The sequence below is a fragment of the Canis lupus genome, chromosome 18, assembly GCF_011100685.1.
Source record: "Canis lupus familiaris isolate Mischka breed German Shepherd chromosome 18, alternate assembly UU_Cfam_GSD_1.0, whole genome shotgun sequence".
Taxonomy (NCBI): domain Eukaryota; kingdom Metazoa; phylum Chordata; class Mammalia; order Carnivora; family Canidae; genus Canis; species Canis lupus.
The window spans coordinates 34,291,361-34,310,906 of record NC_049239.1 but is presented as its reverse complement, the minus strand read 5'-3'; the positions used below and the strand labels follow the sequence as shown (position 1 = coordinate 34,310,906).

The 19,546-nt window shown below is 44.7% G+C and overlaps 1 long non-coding RNA gene across 3 annotated transcripts; it reads left to right on the top strand.

Annotated features, from left to right (window-relative positions):
• The first annotated feature begins 284 nt into the window (after positions 1–284).
• Positions 285–18,408, top strand: LOC111090949. Of its 3 annotated transcripts, none has more exons than XR_005373396.1 (4): positions 285–3,429; positions 12,356–12,694; positions 13,506–13,656; positions 16,672–18,408. It is a non-coding gene; the product is annotated as an uncharacterized LOC111090949 (long non-coding RNA). The 3 variants fall into 3 exon arrangements; XR_005373394.1 differs by having other exon boundaries at positions 16,660–18,408; XR_005373395.1 differs by lacking the exon at positions 16,672–18,408 and adding an exon at positions 14,385–15,166.
• Positions 18,409–19,546: the final 1,138 nt, after the last annotated feature.

Here is a 19,546-nt window from a genome sequence, read left to right as displayed (position 1 = left end):
CAGGACCCTGGCTTCGTGGTGCCGCTCTCCACCTCGAGGACAGCGAAGGCAGATGAAATTCTCTCTCAGATCATATCCTGTCCTGATTTCCGTCTCTCTGCACAGAGAACCGTTCTCTATCCTTTCTTCCTGCCTCTGGAATCTTTCTTTTCCTCATACTCACCTCTGTCTCCCACATCCCTCTGCCCTGGTCAGGGCCACCTCCCAACTGTCTCAGATTCTCCCCGACCTCCTCATTCTAACTGCCCAACTGTCATCCAGCGCCAGCCTTTCACTACCAGACCTTTGAGCGTGTGGCACCCTTGCCCCTCCCTTATTTTTAGATGTTGCCCTTAAAAACCTAAAACATGGTAATGGTTTTTGCTTTTTTAAAAAAAACACATAAGTGTCCTCAGACACCTGCGTGGCTCAGCTGGATAAACATCTGTCTTCAGCTCAGGTCATGATCTCAGGACCCTGGGACGGAGCCCCACGTTGGGCTCGCTGCTCAGTGGGGAGCCTGCTTCTCCCTCTCCCTCTGCCCCTCCTCTCCATCAGCTCATGCACTGTGATGTGCCCTGAATATAGCTCTGGGTTACCAGTTTACTGCCTACGATTAGCTGGAGCTGGGAGGAGAAAGGTCTTGACAAGGAGTGTTGTGTTCAGCCCCCAAGATGGGCCCCTTGATCACTGCCTTGTTTATGCCTCTGTATAGTTTCCTTCCAGCTGTCTCAAGGCTGGTCCGTGTGGCCAGAGAATATGGTACAAGTGATGGTACATTGCTTTTGAAGTGAGCTTATTAAAACCATTGGGGACTCTCTCTCTCTCCCCCATAACTTGCTCTGAGGGAAGTAAGAACACTCAGATATGAGGCCTTCTGCCAAAAGCCACATCCTGTGAGTGATCCGTGTTAGCAGCAGATCTCCTGGGGCAGTCAAGCCTCCAGCTGACGGCAGTGCTGACCGACTGTGTGGCTGCAGCCTCTCAAGGGGCTGTGGGTCAGGATGACTCTTTAAGCCACTTTCAGATTTTGGCCTCAGAAACCGTGGGAGATGATAAATGTTATCGTAAGCCCCTGGATTTGGGGGTAATTTGTTATGCGGCAGTAGATAGCTAGTACAGAAAATGAGACCCATTCATTCACTTTATCGCTTAACACATTACTTTTGAGCCGCTACTATGGGTCAAGAACTACCCTGAGCACTGGAAATGCAGCAGGTGAACAAAGTAGACAAAGTCTTTACTCTCATAGAGCTTTCACTCTGGTCAGGGGAGAGAGATAATGAAGGGGAAAAAATAGATATGCCAGAAGGTGATAAATGCTATGGAGAAAAAGCAGTGTAAGGATGGGATGAAGGGCATATAAAGGCATGATATTGATATTTTATACAGGTTGGTCAAAGGAGGCCTCTAATCAAGTGCTATTTGAGTGGAGACCTGAATGAGATGAGAAAACAGATATACAGGGAAGAGCATACAGGGCAAAGGGAACAGTGGGTAGGGTGGCTCAGCACCCACTCCCTTCATACCATTCCTTTGCTCATCCTCAGGACAGGCTACTTCACATCTGGCCAAAAGTGCTAAATCAGCCTCCCAAATACCTCTAGCTTATGCTTTACCCTACCTACTATGGTCTCTTCTCAACAAAACTCCCAAAGTGATCATACTAAACCCTAAATGAGACCAAGTCAGTGCTCCACGTAAACTCCATAAGGATTCCTTATTTCATTCAGAATAAAAACCAAAATCTTCATCAGGCTTACAAGACCCTACACGATCTGGTCCCTCACTGACATTTCAGCCAAGTCAGTGCTCCACGTAAACTCCATAAGGATTCCTTATTTCATTCAGAATAAAAACCAAAATCTTCATCAGGCTTACAAGACCCTACACGATCTGGTCCCTCACTGACATTTCAGCCCCTCCCCACCTAGTCCCTCCCTCCCTCACTCAATCTCTCAGGTATTCCATCCCAGCCACAGTGGCCTCCTTGCTGTCCCTACAAATTGCCGGCAAATTCCTGCCTTAGGGCCTTTGCTCTGGTGTCCTTTCACCTGGAATATTCTTCTCTTCCTCACTTCCTTTAGCCTTTGCTCAGATCCTATCATGTCAATGAAGTTCACCTTAATCATGTTGTTTAATTCTGCAACCTGTTCTCCTCCCCACCTACAGACCCATAGCCCCTAAATCTGATCTTCTTTCTTTTTTCTCCATAGCACTTAACCCTTTGAATATTAAGGATTTATATTTTTAGTTTACTATGTATTTCTGTCCACTAGAATGTAAGTGCAAAAGGATAGGAATGCCCTTCTTTTGACCCCCTGTGGCTTTCCAGGTACCTGCATTACTAAATTGCTTAATAAATGGGTGAGAGTTCCTCTTTTTCGGATGACTGATTTGTGACTTCTCCTCTCGGGGCCTGTTTCTTCTCGATAAAAGGATGAGATTGGTCCCTTCTAGGCTGTTCTGGGCTGCATGGCATCTCACAAAATCCACCTGGACTGTGGACAAAAGACATGGACAATAAGAGCTTACTCCCAGGCGTCTGCCATTCAAAATGCACTTGAGGGGGCACCTGGATGGCTCAATCCGTTGGGTGTCTGCCTTTGGCCCAGGTCATGATCCCAGGGTCCCGGGATCGAGTCCCGCATCAGGCTCCCTGCTCAGTGGGGAGTCTGCTTCTCTCTCTGCCCTTCCCTCCTGCTTGTGATCTCTCTCTCTCAAATAAATAAATAAAATCTTTAAAAAAATGCACTTGAGGACAAAAAAAATTTTTCCCCTGCAGTAAGTCACCAACCTGGTCCTTTACCATACTCTTCTCTCACGCTCATCTTTGCAAAGCTTCAGGAACAGATATCCAGACAAGTAAAGGAGCCCATGGTTCATTAAGAAGAGACTCTGAAGGGGATGCATACAGTATGATGCTATGATGCTATGATGCCCCTTTGGAAATTAAAACACAGAAAGCCATATGACATATTTCTGTTGGCCTCACATCTGTATAGAAAAGTGCAATACACATGGGAGTCAGGTACCAACTCCGTTAGAGTGGTTTCCTCGCAGGAGCACATACAGCTCTTAGGAACAGACATAGCTGTGGTGCTGTATTTCTGAGAGAGAGAAAGAGAATTCTGAGGCAAATGTCTCAAAATATCAACACTGGTTAAATCTGGCTATTGTTTCTCGTGTGTTCTCTATTTGATATAATTCAGCCTCTAGAGAAAATGATTTTGAAACAGCTGCAATGGGAAAGTTGCCCTAGCACTTCTCCGATGCTGTTGCAGGCCCAGGGCTCCACAGGGTGGAAGCTGGGCACTCGCAGTTCCCGGTGTGAAACCCAGTGATCCAGCTCCTCAGGAAACAAAGGTGAAGGGCTGAGCCCTGGTGGCCAGTGGCCCCTCCTGTGCATCCCTGATCAGCCCCCTGCCGCGGGGAGATGAGCACATTAAGGTGAGTCTCTGAGATCAGCACTACTGGCTTCTCATCCCTGTGAATGTAGGGGTGCTGGTCGGGGGCGAGGGGAGCCAAAAAACTCAGGGTCTGCAGCATTTCTTATTTCATCAACTCACACATATGGACTCCTTTGTGTGCTGAAAGGTAACACGACTGGGGAAGCAGTGATAACCGATCACCCTCTGCGCGTGTGGTGTTGTGGGAACTCCGAACACACCCCGGCTGGCATTTTTGCCCAGTACCTCACTCCACAAATACATCATCAGCACGGGGTGCTAGGTTGGTTTGTCTGCTTTGGTGGAGTCAACAACAGACTCCACAGGCTGTGAGTGCTTACCCTGCCTGCTTCCCTCTAGGAGAGGTGAGGGGACGGGGCTGAATCCTAAAGAGGCTCAGTTTAACTTCCAGCTTCCCCAGCAGCACCCCTGGCTAGTCTTGCCATCCCCGGCGGGCCGGCCTGGTCTTACCTAACTCTTTGGATTCAAACGCATGTGGAGGGGCGCCTGGGTGGCTCAGGGGTTGAGCATCTGCCTTTGGCTCAGGTCATGATCTCTGGGTCCTGGGATCGAGTTCCGCATCGGGCTCCTTCTCCCTCTGCCTATGTCTCTGCCTCTCTCTGTCTCTTATGAATAAATAAATACAATCTTAAAAATATACATACAGGTTCTAACTTTACCAAAGAAGATGCTAGTAGAAAGCTGCATTCTAGTGACGCTTGATTCTCAGGGCTAAGTGCACTCGCCTGATGCTTTCACGCATACTTTTGAGATGGTTTCTAACATCACCAGAGAACAGTACTGTTGACACCTCCCCATGCCAGCTTTCCCTGGCACCCCCAGTGGGCAGATTTCTAGCAAGTTCCAGATGGCAGATTTGCAGCACCCCAGCAATTTCTCTGCCACCCAGTAAGCCACGGTCATGCCAGGAGGGAGATGAGAGGGGACTGTCTATCCCAGCCCCAGGGGGTAGTGGCTGCTTCTTAAACCTGCTCTTCCTTTTTCCTTCAGACTTCCCTTTAGTTCTTACTGGCCAATCATGTGTACTCAAACCCAGGTGAGAGTTAGTGATTCTTTATATTAAACATCCTCTGTTCAGATTACTGCACGGTTTCTCTCTCCTGAATGGTCTGGTCCCAGACTGATATAATTTCATTTGGGAGGGGGGGAGAGGCAATGAAAGAAGGGGATGTAGGTCAGCCCTGTGTTTAGTAAGCAGGAAGGGCAAGGTGACAGGCTGCACCCATGTCCAGTGCCGAGGATGAAGATCTTAACCAGAGTAGCCTTGGCACCAAGACCAGGCCTTTTAAGAAGGAAATAAAAAAATAGCTCCCGGATTCAGATTGGAGCCACACTCACCACATTTGAAAGCATTTGCCTTTGGCTCAGGTCATGATCTCGGGGTCCTGAGATCGAGTCCCGCATCGGGCTCCTTCTCCCTCTGCCTATGTCTCTGTCTCTCTCTCTGTCTCTTAAGAATAAATAAATACAATCTTAAAACTTTGGTAAAGTTAGAACCTGTATATATTTGAAAGACGTTGAAACTGAGTATCAGAGGGGCTAACCGGCCGGGTCCCTCTGCCCCAAAGTTCTTTCCACTCCACCTCGCTGCCTTCCCAAGTGGCACAACGGGAAGCTGAGCTCTAAGCAGGGGGTTTCCACGGTCCTTAGGAAGCACCAGCCAGCCAAATGTATATATTATTACAGGTCATACAATAATTAATAAGTTACATTATATATAAATGTTATATGGGTAATAAAAAAATTCTCAAAGTCCCAGACTAAATCTCACAGCGATATTTTAAGGGTTCCGTGAGAAAATTAGTGTTCGTGTTCGGTAGGGGCTTTGGCTAACCACAAACGCTCGACAACGTGGAGCCGCTGTATACTATTATTAATAACTGTTATTAACTGTCTCTTCCATCATCATTACCAAACCGGGGCTCGGAGACTTCAGCGGCGACCTCAGCGCGGCGGGGGCAGGTGCGATCCCGCCGCCCGAGGAGGGAGCGCGCCCCCCGCTGGACGCCCCGCGCCTGCTCCTGGGCACCCCGCGGCGCCGAGGGCCCCCCCAGAGCCTGTGTCTAGGCCCTCGGGGTCAGGCTGGGGCAGGGCTGGGGTTTGCCCGGTGCCCAAACGCTGCCTCTTGCACAGAGCTAGTCCTTCCGTGCGTTCACCTGGGAGCGCGGGGTCCCCACGGCGCGGCGGGGCTGGATCCCGCGCCCTCCGCTGGGGTGGAGCATCCCCGAGCCGCAGCCAGGGGGACCCCGGGCCCCAGGATCCCGCGCCCTCCGCTGGGGTGGAGCATCCCCGAGCCGCAGCCAGGGGGACCCCGGGCCCCAGGATCCCGCGCCCTCCGCTGGGGTGGAGCATCCCCGAGCCGCAGCCAGGGGGACCCCGGGCCCCAGGATCCCGCGCCCTCCGCTGGGGTGGAGCATCCCCGAGCCGCAGCCAGGGGGACCCCGGGCCCCAGGATCCCGCGCCCTCCGCTGGGGTGGAGCATCCCCGAGCCGCCGCCAGGGGGACCCCGGCGCCCAGGATCCCGCGCCCTCCGCTGGGGTGGAGCATCCCCGAGCCGCAGCCAGGGGGACCCCGGCGCCCAGGATCCCTCCAGGTCCCGGGCAGGCGCCTGGAAAGCAGCCGGAGACCCCGCGCGGGCAGCAAGGGGAGGGGGACAGGACGAGCTGCTCCCCAGCCTCGAGTCCCGCTCCTGGGCACCGTGCGGTGGCCCCACCCCGCTCCCGGGGCCCCCTCGGGTATCGAGCCTGCCCTGCGCCCCCCTCTCCCCTGCACCCTTCGCTGGGACGAAGAGACGGGCGACGTCCGGCAGGGGGCGCTGGCCGCGCTCGGAGACCAGGCCGCCAGGGGTAGGGGTGGGGGGATGAGGGGATGGGGGGCTGGCCTTCCTGCGCTGGGGCGGGCTGGGTGCTGCAGCGGGGCCTCCCAACCCCCGCCCCCGGCGCCGACGCCCCGCCCCGCCGACACCTGCGCCCCAGAAATCAGGTTGCTTGGAGTCTGGTTTCCCGCTGTCACTTCCCTGGGCTTCCCAGCTCTGCCCAAAAGACCCCGGCCCGGTTTCGCGGCGCCCCTGGGCCCGGTGGTTCCTTCCCTTGGAAGGAGCACCAGCGCGACGGTTATCAGGAAGACCCCAGAGGGAGGGGGAGGCCCATTCTCTCCGCACTGAGGCCCCCCCATCCTCAGGGACCCCTCACCCCCAGCCCCAGCTCCACCCACCCCTGGGAGCCCCTCCCCGCCCCCCCCCACCAGGCCTTTAAGCTCTGTCCTCACCCTCTTGCAAATAGCTGTCCCTTGGCCATTGGGAGCCTAGAGGTGTGCTCACCCGGGGGCGTCTGCCTCCTGCAGATGAGGCGGCCCCAAGAAGGCAGAGCCTGCCAGTGGGTTCCTGCAGTTTGGACAGGGGACTCCGGAGTCCAAGCAGCCAGAAGGGAGGACTCAGGCGGGGGCAGCTCATTAGCCCCGTAGCCCCCAGGGTGTCTCAGCCCGTGGGAAGGATGGAGAGTCTAGAGGACAGCCAGGCTCTGGGGAGTGTGGGTCTCTTACCGGGTTTCCCATCTCAGCCATACTTACCTGAATGTCTCCTCTAACCCATCCTCATCCCACCCCGGATTTCATTTTTCTCTCATTCCTCCATCCTTGGTAGCCACCACCTCCAGGGGCTCATTCCTGTCGCCTTGCCTGTCTACCCGGTGGGCTCCATTTCTTCTCTTCCCTTAGTCACAGAGACCATGTCCCTAATAAGGATAATAAAATTCCATGCTTACTTAACACCTGCAGTGAGACAGACAGTCCTAAGTGCTTCACACAGATTAAGTTAGTCTCCATAAAAACTCTATGCAGAGGCACTAGGACATTGTTTTTAAGATGAGGAAACTGAGGCTGCCAGGGACTAGATCTTTGCCAAAGGTCACACAGCCATCAGAGCTGGAACATGAACCCCAGGCCATCTGGCTCTGGGGTCTGTAACTTAACCAGGGCACCCTGCTGTTTCTCTGCTGGGTTTCTTCCTTCTTCCTCTTCTCCTCCTTCTTCCTCTCCTCCCCTCCTCTTTTCTTCTTCTTCTTCTTCTTCTTCTTCTTCTTCTTCTTCTTCTTCTTCTTCTTCTTCTTATTTATTTATTTATTTATTTATTTATTTATTTATGTATTTATTTATTCATGAGAGGCAGAGGGAGAAGCAGGCTCCCTGCGGGGATGACAATGCGGGAACTGGATCCCAGGACCCCAGGATCATGACCTGAGCTGAAGGCAGACACTCGACCACTGAGCCACCCAGGCGTCCCTCTTACTTTTGGATTTGACTGAGGCAGCAGAAACTTCACGCAGATTCCAGAGATCTTGAAGCAAGTTTCACCTCCTCTCTAGAGTCTGTGATCTCTGTAACTTTGTGGCTCTATTTATAGCTCATGTTGCTTCCAGTTGCTATCTTACTCCAGCATTTGCTAAGGTCCTGTTTGAACTTTCCAGTCTTGTCTCAGATGACTTACAAGGAATTAGGAGAGTAGTAAGCCGAGCAGGGCCCCTGTGTAGCCAGAACGTCGTCAGGAAAACCAGGAAGTGGTTGGTTGCCCAAAGAAAAGGCAAATCAGTGGCCACCCAGGGTCTGCTCCTGGTCTGGCCTTCCTCCTACAGGTTTGTCCTTCAGTTCCCACCTTAGAGAGGCTGGCTTTGATTCTGTTGCAGAGATGACTATTTATGTTCACTTTCTATCCAGTGTTCTCTCACTCCCCGTGGGTTAGAGCCCCAGATGGGCCCAGCCTCATCTGAGAGTCTGTCCTAGCCGTGGAGCACCAGTTCCTTTAGGGAAAGAGCTTCTCAGGCAAGATCAGGGGGCCAATAGGGACTATTTGATGAAGTCAAAGACATTCTTAGCCCAATCTTCTCTCTTTGCGAAACATGGACCCCTGGAAGAAAAAGTTGGTGTGGGCCTTAGAAAGGAAGTTTGGTGGAATGCCTGGGTGGCTCCATGGTTGAGCATCTGCTTTTGGCTCAGGTTGTGATCCTGAGATCCTGGGATCGAGTCCCTCATCAGTCTCTCCACAGGGAGCCTGCTTCTCCTTCTGCCTGTGTCTCTGCCTTTCTCTGTGTGTCTCTCATGAATAAATAAATAAAATCTTTAAAAAAAAAGGAAGTTTGGCTGGCCATGTTCTGCTCTGGTTATCGCAATGTGGATGAGGGGTTCTGTCTTTGGACCAGCTGAGTGTGGCCGTCATCTCCCTCCAGCATCACTCATTAGTGAGCGTAATCTTCACAGAGGCCAAGGTCCCACCCACTAAGTGCTAGGATTTCAGCCTCTATCCCTAGAACATCAGACTGACTTGACTTTAAAATATCTTTTGGGATTCCAGAGGCTGGCACAATGCTTCCTGAGATTCTGAGGGTAACCTGAAGTGGGCCTGAGGTAATAGAGCAGGGTAAAGGTCAGGGTAGAAGTCTAGAGAGCTTGGCTGAGGCGAATTTGAAATCAGGTCCTAGGTTTATTATTATTATTATTATTATTATTTATTTTTAAAGATCTTATTTATTTATTTATGAGAGACACAAAAAGAGAGGCAGAGACACAGGCAGGGGGAGAAGCAGGGTGCCTTTGGGGGGCCTGATGCAAGATTTGATCCCAGGACCCTGGGATCATGACCTGAGCCAAAGGCAGACAGACGCTCAACTGCTGAGCCACCCAGGCACCCCAGGTCCTAGGTATATTAGATTCCACCTGGGGTCACTGCTATTTTTGATGCTGTTATATTTGTTATACTGATGACTGAAGTTTAGAAAAGGAGTCAGAGTAACCTTGAACTGTCCATGTATGTGGCTGAGATGGAACCCAGGACTGTCTGGCTCCAGGGCCACACACCCAACCAGATCCTCTGCCTCTGTCTTGCTGCCCCAGAGTGAAGTTTTCTTCTCTACTTTCTTTTTTTTTTTTTTTAAAGATTTTATTTATTTATTCATGAGAGACACAGAGAGAGAGGCAGAGACACAGGCAGAGGGAGAAGCAAGCTCCATGCAGGGAGCCCGACATGGGACTTGATCCCGGGTCTCCAGGATCATGCCCTGGGCCGCTGAGCCACCAGGGCTGCCCTCTTCTCTACTTTCAATATCAACTACATCCATTAACTTGAGCCTACGCCCTTCATGTCCATTAGCACCCTCTTCCTCTTAAATTTTGAATTTCTCCCTCTTAGCTGGTTCCCCTTGGTGCAAAGATAATGCTCCTTTAGCCTAAAATATCCCTTTCCATTGACCCTACCGCTCAAGCTCCCATTTTATTTCTCTCCTTTTATCATCTCCTTTTTACTTCTTAAAAAAAAAAAAAAAAAAAAAAAAAAAAAAAGGAGCTCTAAAAACTCATCTAAAAACTCATCTTTGCTATGAAGCGTTAGGAAAGCAGCTTTTTGCCGACCTGTATGCTATGTACACTTTGCTGCTGTATATAGACATACATATGATTGATGTATATATAACAGCAGGAAGTGTTTTATAAAAATGTTTATACACACACACATATATGTACAAAAAAAACTTAACAGAAGAGGGAGGGTAGCTTAATTAACTTCCTCCTCTAATCCCTCCCTTCCCTCCTCTCCCACGCAATCCTCCCCTTCCTCCTCCTTTGCAATCTGGCCTTCATGCCCACCCTCAGAGGTCACCAGATGCAGTGGTCCCTTTGAGACACTGCTTTCTCACAGGACACTGTCACCGTGCTCTCCTGAGGTTCCCTCCTGTCCTGGATGCCCTCCTGGTGCTCCTGCCTTTCCTCTGCTGCTCTTTTCTCTGCCTGGAATGCCTTTTCTCTTATTTCCACCTGCTAACACTCTGCCTCCTTGTCAAGACCTAACTCAGTTAATGCCTCCTCCTGGAATCCCTTCCTCACATCATGTCCCCCAATTCTGCATGCTCTGTGTTCACTTGGCCCATTTTGGGTAATTTTGGGGTAGAACTTTTCTTATTCATTCAGCAAATAAATGCTCATTATGAGCCAGGTACTGGGGCTTCTTCCTGCCCTATATTAGTTACTGATAATATTAAATTCTTCTGTTTAAAAAAATAAATTGAAAAAAATAAATAAATTCTGTTTGAGTTGCAAGGAACATAGACTCACTCAATATTTTACTTTAAGAGCATAGGATTGTATAACAGAGGTTTCTTATCACACTGTCATTTAGCAATTTGTCTTCTTCAGAGAATAGTAAATATTCATGAATTTATGACCATTGTTTCTATGCAAAGCATGCCAGAGGTGCTCTTACCCTTTTCTAGCAAGATGCTTGTGAGTTTGCATTGAAGAAATAACTAAAACGTGTAAAGCGCCCTCCCCACCTTCACCCCCACAGAAAGTTCTTTTATTTAGGGATCCTGCTGGCTCATCCCTAATTTTAGGAAGAGGTTTTTCCCTTTGATGTTTTGCCTGGGCTCAGCCCCTCCTCCCTTCCCACTCCCTGCAGGGTCAGCAGTTTTAGCCACAGGGAGACCAATTACAGCTCTGCCCTCTGTCCCAGGGCTAGTAATGAAAATCCCAAACTCGTAGTCCGACTTGCTGGAGTGAGGGGCCATTCTGTAGAAGTCATATTGTATCCCCCTCTTGTGTTTTCAACCCACAATATGAAAAAACAACACTAGATTGGGCCCCAAGAATGTTTTTACAATTAAAATTTTTCCCTTTGGCAGGAACCTGAAAGGAAGGAGAATAAAATCTAGTTGGAGTAGGTATTGGGGGAGCCACATAGGACTATGATGGTTGGGCAGCACACGTGCACTCCTCATCCAGGGGGGCGCCATTCACATCCGACGTCTTTATTATTCTGAAAATGTTTGTGTGTTTATTAATATTGCTTATCACCAAGATAAGTGACTTGTATGTTTATTACAACTTCCCGGCAGATGGCAGTAAGTGTCTTGTTTTAAGAGGATTAATATATTTTGTTCTGCTTCCCTGCACAAAACAAAAATGAGTCAGTGATCAAAACCAACAACAGATTTAATGTCATTTGAAAATATTTCTGCTTCTAAACAAGAAACTGCTTTTTAAATTGATATGCTGCTAGGTGAGTATTTAAAAACAAACCCCATTGTTATTAGTACACCAGCTAATTTAGTGTTTCACATTGCATCACATCATCTGCTGTTTATTTGCTGTACTCAAACGGTATTGCTGGGTTCCCAGTGTAAATCTATAAAGCCTTTCATTACTATATGAATCACCATCAAACTATGTATGCTCAAATAATCCACAAAATAAATTATATGCACCTAAGTTAGAAATTACTATTTAACCATCTGGTGATTACATAATAGCAGTTGCTTGGTGTTATGGATATTCTGTTAGTAAGAATATTAACACTTGATAGTATTTAGCAGCTTGCTACTTAGAAATTTTGTGTGTTACATGCATGTAAGTTCCAAAATAAAATGCTCGTTATTGATTTGTTGCGCAGACACTATGAAGGAGTTTTAAAAATTAGTTTCAGAATCAGAAAACAGAAGAAAATGACAAACAATAATTTAGATCATTGAATACATTTTTGAAAAAGATGAATGCGGGTGGGGGCAATGACTTTTCCAGATTTGGATGTGAATTTACCATCAGTATTTATGCTAAGCAATATTTATGCCAATTTCCTCAATTAATTTTGAGGAAAAGTAGAAGGGAAAAAAAAATACTCAATAGGATATTGCCTATCCAGGTACCTGGCTATGTAACATGAATACTTTAACGATTTGAATATTAACAACAATCTGCTTAAAATTTGTCTTATATGAGAAACTTAATTTTTCATTTACATTTATTTTCATTAAATTTCATCAAGTTTTCACCACATTTTGTCTAATTGAACTATCATTAGCACCGGTAGGAGGTTTTCAGAAATTATTTACAAGTTGTAACTAATGATAGAAAACTCCTTATGATTCTAGCTCAATGATTTCTGTGTTGCGAATTCTTCAGAGATGAGGAAAAAGGTCAACTGAGGAATGAAAATGTGTGCAAGAATTGGCAGTGTATATCACATATTACTAATGAATGGAATGTAAAATGCATTTCAACAAAGGTGTTAAGGATTCAAAGTCGAAATATGATTTGAGAGATAGTATGGTGAGAGAGATGCAGACAAAGATAACCATGCAAATGAGAAACCACACTGGAAGCACATACTTTTGGCAGGGCAACATCAAGGGAGAAGATTCTCCAGGAAGCTACAAATCCAATGACAGGAATTGTCTTCTTTTGGCAGAAATGGTACAAAATTCAGTAAGGTAAGGGCACATTGATTAGCAAATAGTGTCACACATTTTTAGGGCATGAAACATGAAACCAAATAATTAAAATTATGGTAAGTGCAGTGAATAAATTACTTTTGGAAAAGGTATGAAATGCAAATATTACTTGATTATTTTAGATACAACCTTTGGCATAAGCCATGTAGAACAGATAATGTGATCATATTTGTGGACTTCCAAAAAGTAAATATACGAATATTTGGACAAAGGAGTTATCGAGTAATGAGATGACAAAAGAAAGCATATGTGTATTTTCAGAAGACTACTTATAAAACATGATTCCAAAGAGAAATTGGATACAGCAATGCCATAAGTATGCATAATGAACACAATGGGTCACTACAGAAGATCCTCAATATTTTCTAGGGCATTCAATATTTCTTGTTTTGCATCTTCTTTACATTTGGTATTAAATGATGCAGCAAAAAATCTATTTTGACAGCACTGAATTTTTTATATCATCCACGAAATTATATAACTACTCTTTTTGCGTCAACCAAATGCTGAAGTATATTGAATATGCATTTACGGAACATAAAATTTAAAATCATTGTTGAATATGAGATGGGAAAATTGAGTAGATGCCATCTTGCTACTAAAACTTAATTAGGGGGAGTATGCAGTGCATATTGATAATGTGAATAAAAACACAGATTCTAAAAATATAAGTCAAAAGTGTACTTTTGAAAATATCCTCTTTAAGATGCATTGCTCAAGACTAATTTGGAGTAAAGATAAGATTAACCTTACAGTAGTCCCTCCTTAACCTTTCCTTTTTGTATTTCAGTAACCCATAGTCAACTGTGATCTGGAAGCAAATGATGCTTCCAACTCATCACCAGGTCAACAGTAGCCCAACTCTGTGTCAACACCTATGTCATTCTCTTCACTTCATCTCATCACGAGGCATTTTATCATCTCACATCATGACAAGAAGGGTGAGTCCAGTATGGAAAGATATTTAGAGGGAGAGGACCATAGTCACATAACTTTTATCATAGTATAATGTTATAATTGTTCTACTTTATTATTAGTTATTGTTATTAATCTCTTAACTGTGTGTAAGTAATAAATTAAACTTTATCATAAGATGTATGTATAGGAAAAAACATAATGTATATAGAGTTCAGTACTATAGTATTCAGTACTGAATACTAATGTATATAGTATTTAATACATTTAATACTAGTATTTAATACTAATGTATATAGTATTCAGTACAAGGTTTCAGGCATCCACTGGGGAGGGTCTTGGAACATATCTCCCTGTGGATAAGAGGAAACTACTTACTACTAAGCAAAGTTAGACAGGAACCCAAAGTCAATAAATATAATTCCCTTGAAAGCATATAATGAGCTAAGGAAATTGGTCAAGAAAAATTAATTTATGATAAATACAGATATTATTGATACCTAATAAATTGCAATTTCTTCACATTGACCCCAACTTCTCCAATGTAAAAATATCACAGAGGGGAGGAAGATTCATTTCAAATGTTATTGCCATTATTTCCTGTGATCCGAAATCTGTTTCTTTTCTTTTTCTATATTGGTGACTATAACATTATCTGAAAAGAAAGGCTTAAAAAAAAAAAAAAAAAGAAAAGAAAAGAAAAGGAAAGGCTTATAATCCTGAAAGAATATCATGTTTTTGTTTTTTTTTCCAGAATCCCAAATCAGTACTTCTCAAACTTTCAGGTGCATACAGAGCCCTTGGGGATTTTATGAACATGCAAATTCGGATTCAGTAGTTCTGGTGTAGGACCTTAGATTCTGTGTTCCTAACAAGCTCATGGTGATGCCCTAATCCCAAGTGCTTGGAGTAGCAAGGGTCTAGATATATCCTATGATTTGGAGAATTACTGTCAGTATGAAGTAGCAAAGCTCAGTGAAAATCTATAAATAAAATTGACTGATGAGCATTTTAAAGAGTTTTGGACATTCTTCATCAATGTATAAAAAACTAACAATCTAAAATTATCTTCTTCAAATCTACTACCTCCAAAATATCGCAATGTTTTTGTGACAATAATTTACTGGATCCTTTCCAAATAACTGAAATTTTCAAGGTACAATTAATTTTGCCAATACCAATATCAGTGAAGAATGTGGCATCTCAAAATTAAATATGTTAAAGCCAACAGGAAGCCCACATTGCTATAAGAAAGACTACTAATCTGATGATCATTTCTATAAAATATGAGCTATAAAAAAAGTAATCATTGGAACTGTCAAAAACAATGATTTCTTCCAAGGCAAGATGTCTATTTTATGACAAATTATTAGATCCAAGTGACTTAAGCTTCTGATATTATAAACATTTGAATTTTCCATTATTTTAAGATGAATCATTTACTTGTGTAATTTATATAAAATAACTTTCTCTTTATTTTAAAAAAATTTTTTATTTAAATTCAATTTGCCAACGAATAGTATAACACCCAGTGCTCATCCCATCAAGTGCCCTCCTAGTGCCCTCCTAGTGCCCATCCCCCCATCCTCCTCCCCTTCCACAACCCTTTGTTTCCCAGAGTTAGGAGTCTCCCATGGTTTGTCTTCCTCTCTAATTTTTCCCCACTCTAACTTTCTCTTTAGTAATTGTTATTGTTGAGAAATAATTAATATAACTTTTTTTTTTTTAAGTGAACTCTACCTCCAGCATGGGGCTTGAACTCACTACCCTGAGATCAAGAGTCGCATGCTCTACTGACTGAGTCAGCCAGGTGCCCCTTAATATAATGTTTTTTAACTTGAAGAAGGGGTAGCTTTTTCAAACTTGTATAAAATGCTACAGGGTCTTATGGCGGCCCTGCTTTGGGGAGTGTCCTTTATAAGAAATCAAATGACCTGCGAAACCCATTTGCCTGGTCTCAAGGTTTTGGTAGCATGAGATTCCTGTCTTATGTAATTACAGGAATCAAATTATAATCTGGCCCCCACATGGATGGTTACAACGATACCCATGGTACTAAGGAAAACAGGATTCTTGGCCATGAGTCTGTCTCCCAGACACCCAGGAAGACCAATCACCAAGACCTTATGGGAAAAATAGGAACTGGGAGCCTACATGACATAGACTCCTGGAATGCAAAGCTCGTCCAGGGCCTCGGGCAGCTCCAGAAATCAGGTGTCTCAATTCCCTTTCCAGCAGACCATACTCCAGACACAGGCCATGCGAGTGACTCATCCTTTGCCTCTCTCTTCCTCTTTCTCCTCTGCTTTCACTTCTTTCTCTGTATGGGTCAGTTCAAAGGAGAGAATTGGGCTGGGATAATATGGTTCTTTTTGGTCCTGCAGGACACAGCTTTTTCTTTCTTTTAAAAAAAGATTTTATTTATTTATTCATGAGAGACACAGAGAGAGAGAGAGAGAGAGAGAGAGAGAGGCAGAGACACAGGCAGAGGGAGAAGCAGGCTCTATGCAAGGAGCCTGATGTGGGACTTGATCCCAGGTCCCCAGGATCACACCCTGGGCTGCAGGCGGCGCTAAACCACTGCGCCACAGGGGCTGCCCAGGACACAGTTTCTTAACTAGAACCCCAGACCAGCCTCCAGAGCCCCCCCTCATGGGAGCTCTTCTACACAGAGGGCTTGGGGGCTGACTGTGTAGTGAACCTTTTTGGCAACAGTCCTTTTGTTTAAAAAACACCCTTGATGAAATGTTCTCGATAAACAGCATTTATTTTCCTGAATGGAAAAACAATGCCTATTTCTTTTAGAAACTATAGGAAAAGATAAAGAAGAAAAAAAACCCCCAAAATAATCACCATTAACTTTGATGTATTTTCTTCGTGTTAACTATGTATGCGCAGGTGGGTGTGTACACCTACCTGTACATATGTATGCATATCTACATATGCATGTAGGTATCTGCAGGCATGTGTGAAACATATATAAGATTTAGAATTACACAAATTATATATTTTTAAATTTCTGTTGTGAGATTTTTTCCTAGGTCACAAATGAAAGTTCTTCAAAAAGCACCCTTGCTAATGGCTCCCTCCTGTTCCAACAAGAGATGAGGCACCACAGGCTGCTTCACTATTCTGGGACAGTTGTTCACTTTAGCCAGATTTCATTTGTATGAAAACGCTGGAAAGGCAGCTGTGGGGACAGGTCAGTGTGTTGTGCTTGGGGGCTTGCACCCCTAGGCCTGGCCTGTCTCTAGGCTTGACTCCGTCTGCACCAACAGAAGCTCAAAGAGGTAGAAGACCTGGCCCGGGGGACTTTTTTTTTTTTTTTTTTTTCACACCTCGATGGGAAGGAGTTGGCGGTAAAGGGTTACAGGATTAGACAGCTAAGCTGAAGGGCCGCACCTGGAGGCAGTCCTGCACGCTGAATTTACAACAGGAGCCTGGGAGTCGTATAAATGAGTAATGCTTCATGATGCTGTTTTCCAAGCGAGCTGCAAAAATTGGCAGGGGCCCTTCAGTGTGCTGTCGATGTGTCTGGAATTCAAATAATTTGATTCTGAGATACAATGACAATGGGGAAGCAAGGCATTACCTTGACAGAATGATGGCCGAGACAGCTGCTGCAACCCATATTCATGGAAGATGGTGCACTAACAACCGCTCTCTATCGGCCGTCCTCCCTGAAATCTCCATCCTGCATCGTCGCGGTTGCCCTTACTCAAGGGCATTAAATTAAAAAGTCGTGTAGCCGATAATTCTTTTTTTTCCCTCCCTCCCCCCTTTTCCCTAGTCCAGGCACTGAAGGATGGGGAAAGTGAAATAAAAGCCTTGACTGAAACGGATGTCTCTTTCAAAAAAAATGATGCTGACATTAGACACAGCTCCGAGGAGCGCATTTGAATATCGGTGCAGGGCAGCGCACAGCAGAACTTGCTGCTGCCTCTTTTGAATTTGTCTTTGTTGGCTGAACACGTTAATATCTTTCCAAGGTATAATAGCTGGGAGGATTCCGTCAGAAATAACAGGAGATCTGGTGAGCTGGGGCCTGTTACCTTCCAAATCACAAGGCATCTTGCTTGTGCCGGTTGTCATTTCTGTTGGGGGAACTGATACGCAGGTTCCGACTTTATCTGCCCCAATATAGTGCTCACACCACCTCTTGTGTGTAGCGTGTTTGGCTTTTCTGAAGCACTTTTTAAAAAAGCCTTTTTACCCAGGGCAGAGCATTCTGGAAAACTCCAGACCCCAGACAGGGGCTGTGAGCTGCTGGTCGAGATTTTAGATTTGCCATTGTGGGTTTCTTTCTCTGGATTTCCTTTTCTCCATTTGGAAAAGGAAAGTGTTTGTCTTTCCCTCCAGGTCCCCGGTTCCCTGATCCTATGATCTCATTGGACCACTTACTACTAATAGGAGGATGGGCAGTTCCCAGGTATCTTCACTCCAGATTTCCTACAAAGATCATACTCCTTTAAGATGAATTTGACAAGTGTATCATTCTATTAATCTAATGATTAGTTCTCAGAATGTGAATATGTAAATAATAATTGCAGCCATTTATGTAGCATTTACTATGTGACAGGTTAACTGTTCTAATGCATTATTTATTTTCACAACAACCTTGTGATGGATGTAGGTGAGAAGTGTTGTTCCAATTTTGAAATTGTAAGAAATAATTTAAAATATATCTTGTTTCTTTTTTAAAAATAATTTTATTTACTGAGAGATAGAGAGCATAGCGGGGGGTAGAGGTGGAAAGGGAAAGGGAGAGAGAATCCCAAACAGGATCCACGCTGAGAACAGAGCCTGATGGGGGGCTCAATCTCACGACCCTAGAGATCATGACCTGACTGGAAATCAAGAGTTGGAGGCTTAACGCACTGAGCCACCCAGGCACCCCTATCTTATTTCTGCAACAGAAGTACATTGGGCAGTCACGAAGGGATAGTGAATGGATAAAAGTTTATCAATACATTGGTGTGTTTGGTTCTCTCACTGAAAGCAAAGCTTTTGAAAGAATAAATAAATACCTTTGAGGTTATTCACGTTGCGTATATCAGTAACTACTTATTGCTGAGTCGCCTTCCATTGTATATCTTCTTTGGCGAGTGTCTTTTCAAATATTTTTCCAATTTTCATGGAATTGTCCTTTATTTTTGAGTTGTAAGACTTCTTTACATATTCAGAATACAAGTCCTTTATTAGATTCATGTTTTGCAAGTATTTTCTCCCAGTCTGTACCTTGCCTTTTCATTTTCTTAGTGGGATCTTTGGAAGAGCAAAAATTTTAAATGTCAGTAAAGTTCAATTTATCAATTTTTAAATTTTATGATGTATGCTGTTGATATTACACTTACATAATTATTGCCTACACCCAAGTTTTAAAGATTTTTCTCTTATGTTGTCTTATATAAGTTGTATATTTTTATGGGTTACATATAGGTTTATGATTCATTTTGAGTTTGTGTTGCATAAAGGATTGAGACATCTCTTTCTGTCTCTCTTTTTTGCATATTGATTTCCAATTATTACAACACCATTTGAATTACTCTATTGAGTGACCTTGGCATTTTGTCAAAAATCAATTTACCATATATGTGTGTCTATTTCTGGACCATCTACTTTGTTCCATTTTCTATCCTTAGACCAATATCACACTGTTTTGAGTAGGTAGTAGGTGAGTCCCCAGTTTTGTTTCTTTCCAGAATTGTTTTTTATTCAGATCCTTTGCATTTTATGCAAATATTAGAATTACTTTGGAATTTCTATCCTCTAAAAAGCTTCCTGGGATCTTGACTGGGATTGTGTTGAATGTATATACTAACTTGGGGAGAGCTGACCTCTTAACAATACTAAATCTTCAGGTCCATGAACATGGTATTGCTCTTCATCTGTTTAGGTCTTCCTTAATTATTCTCA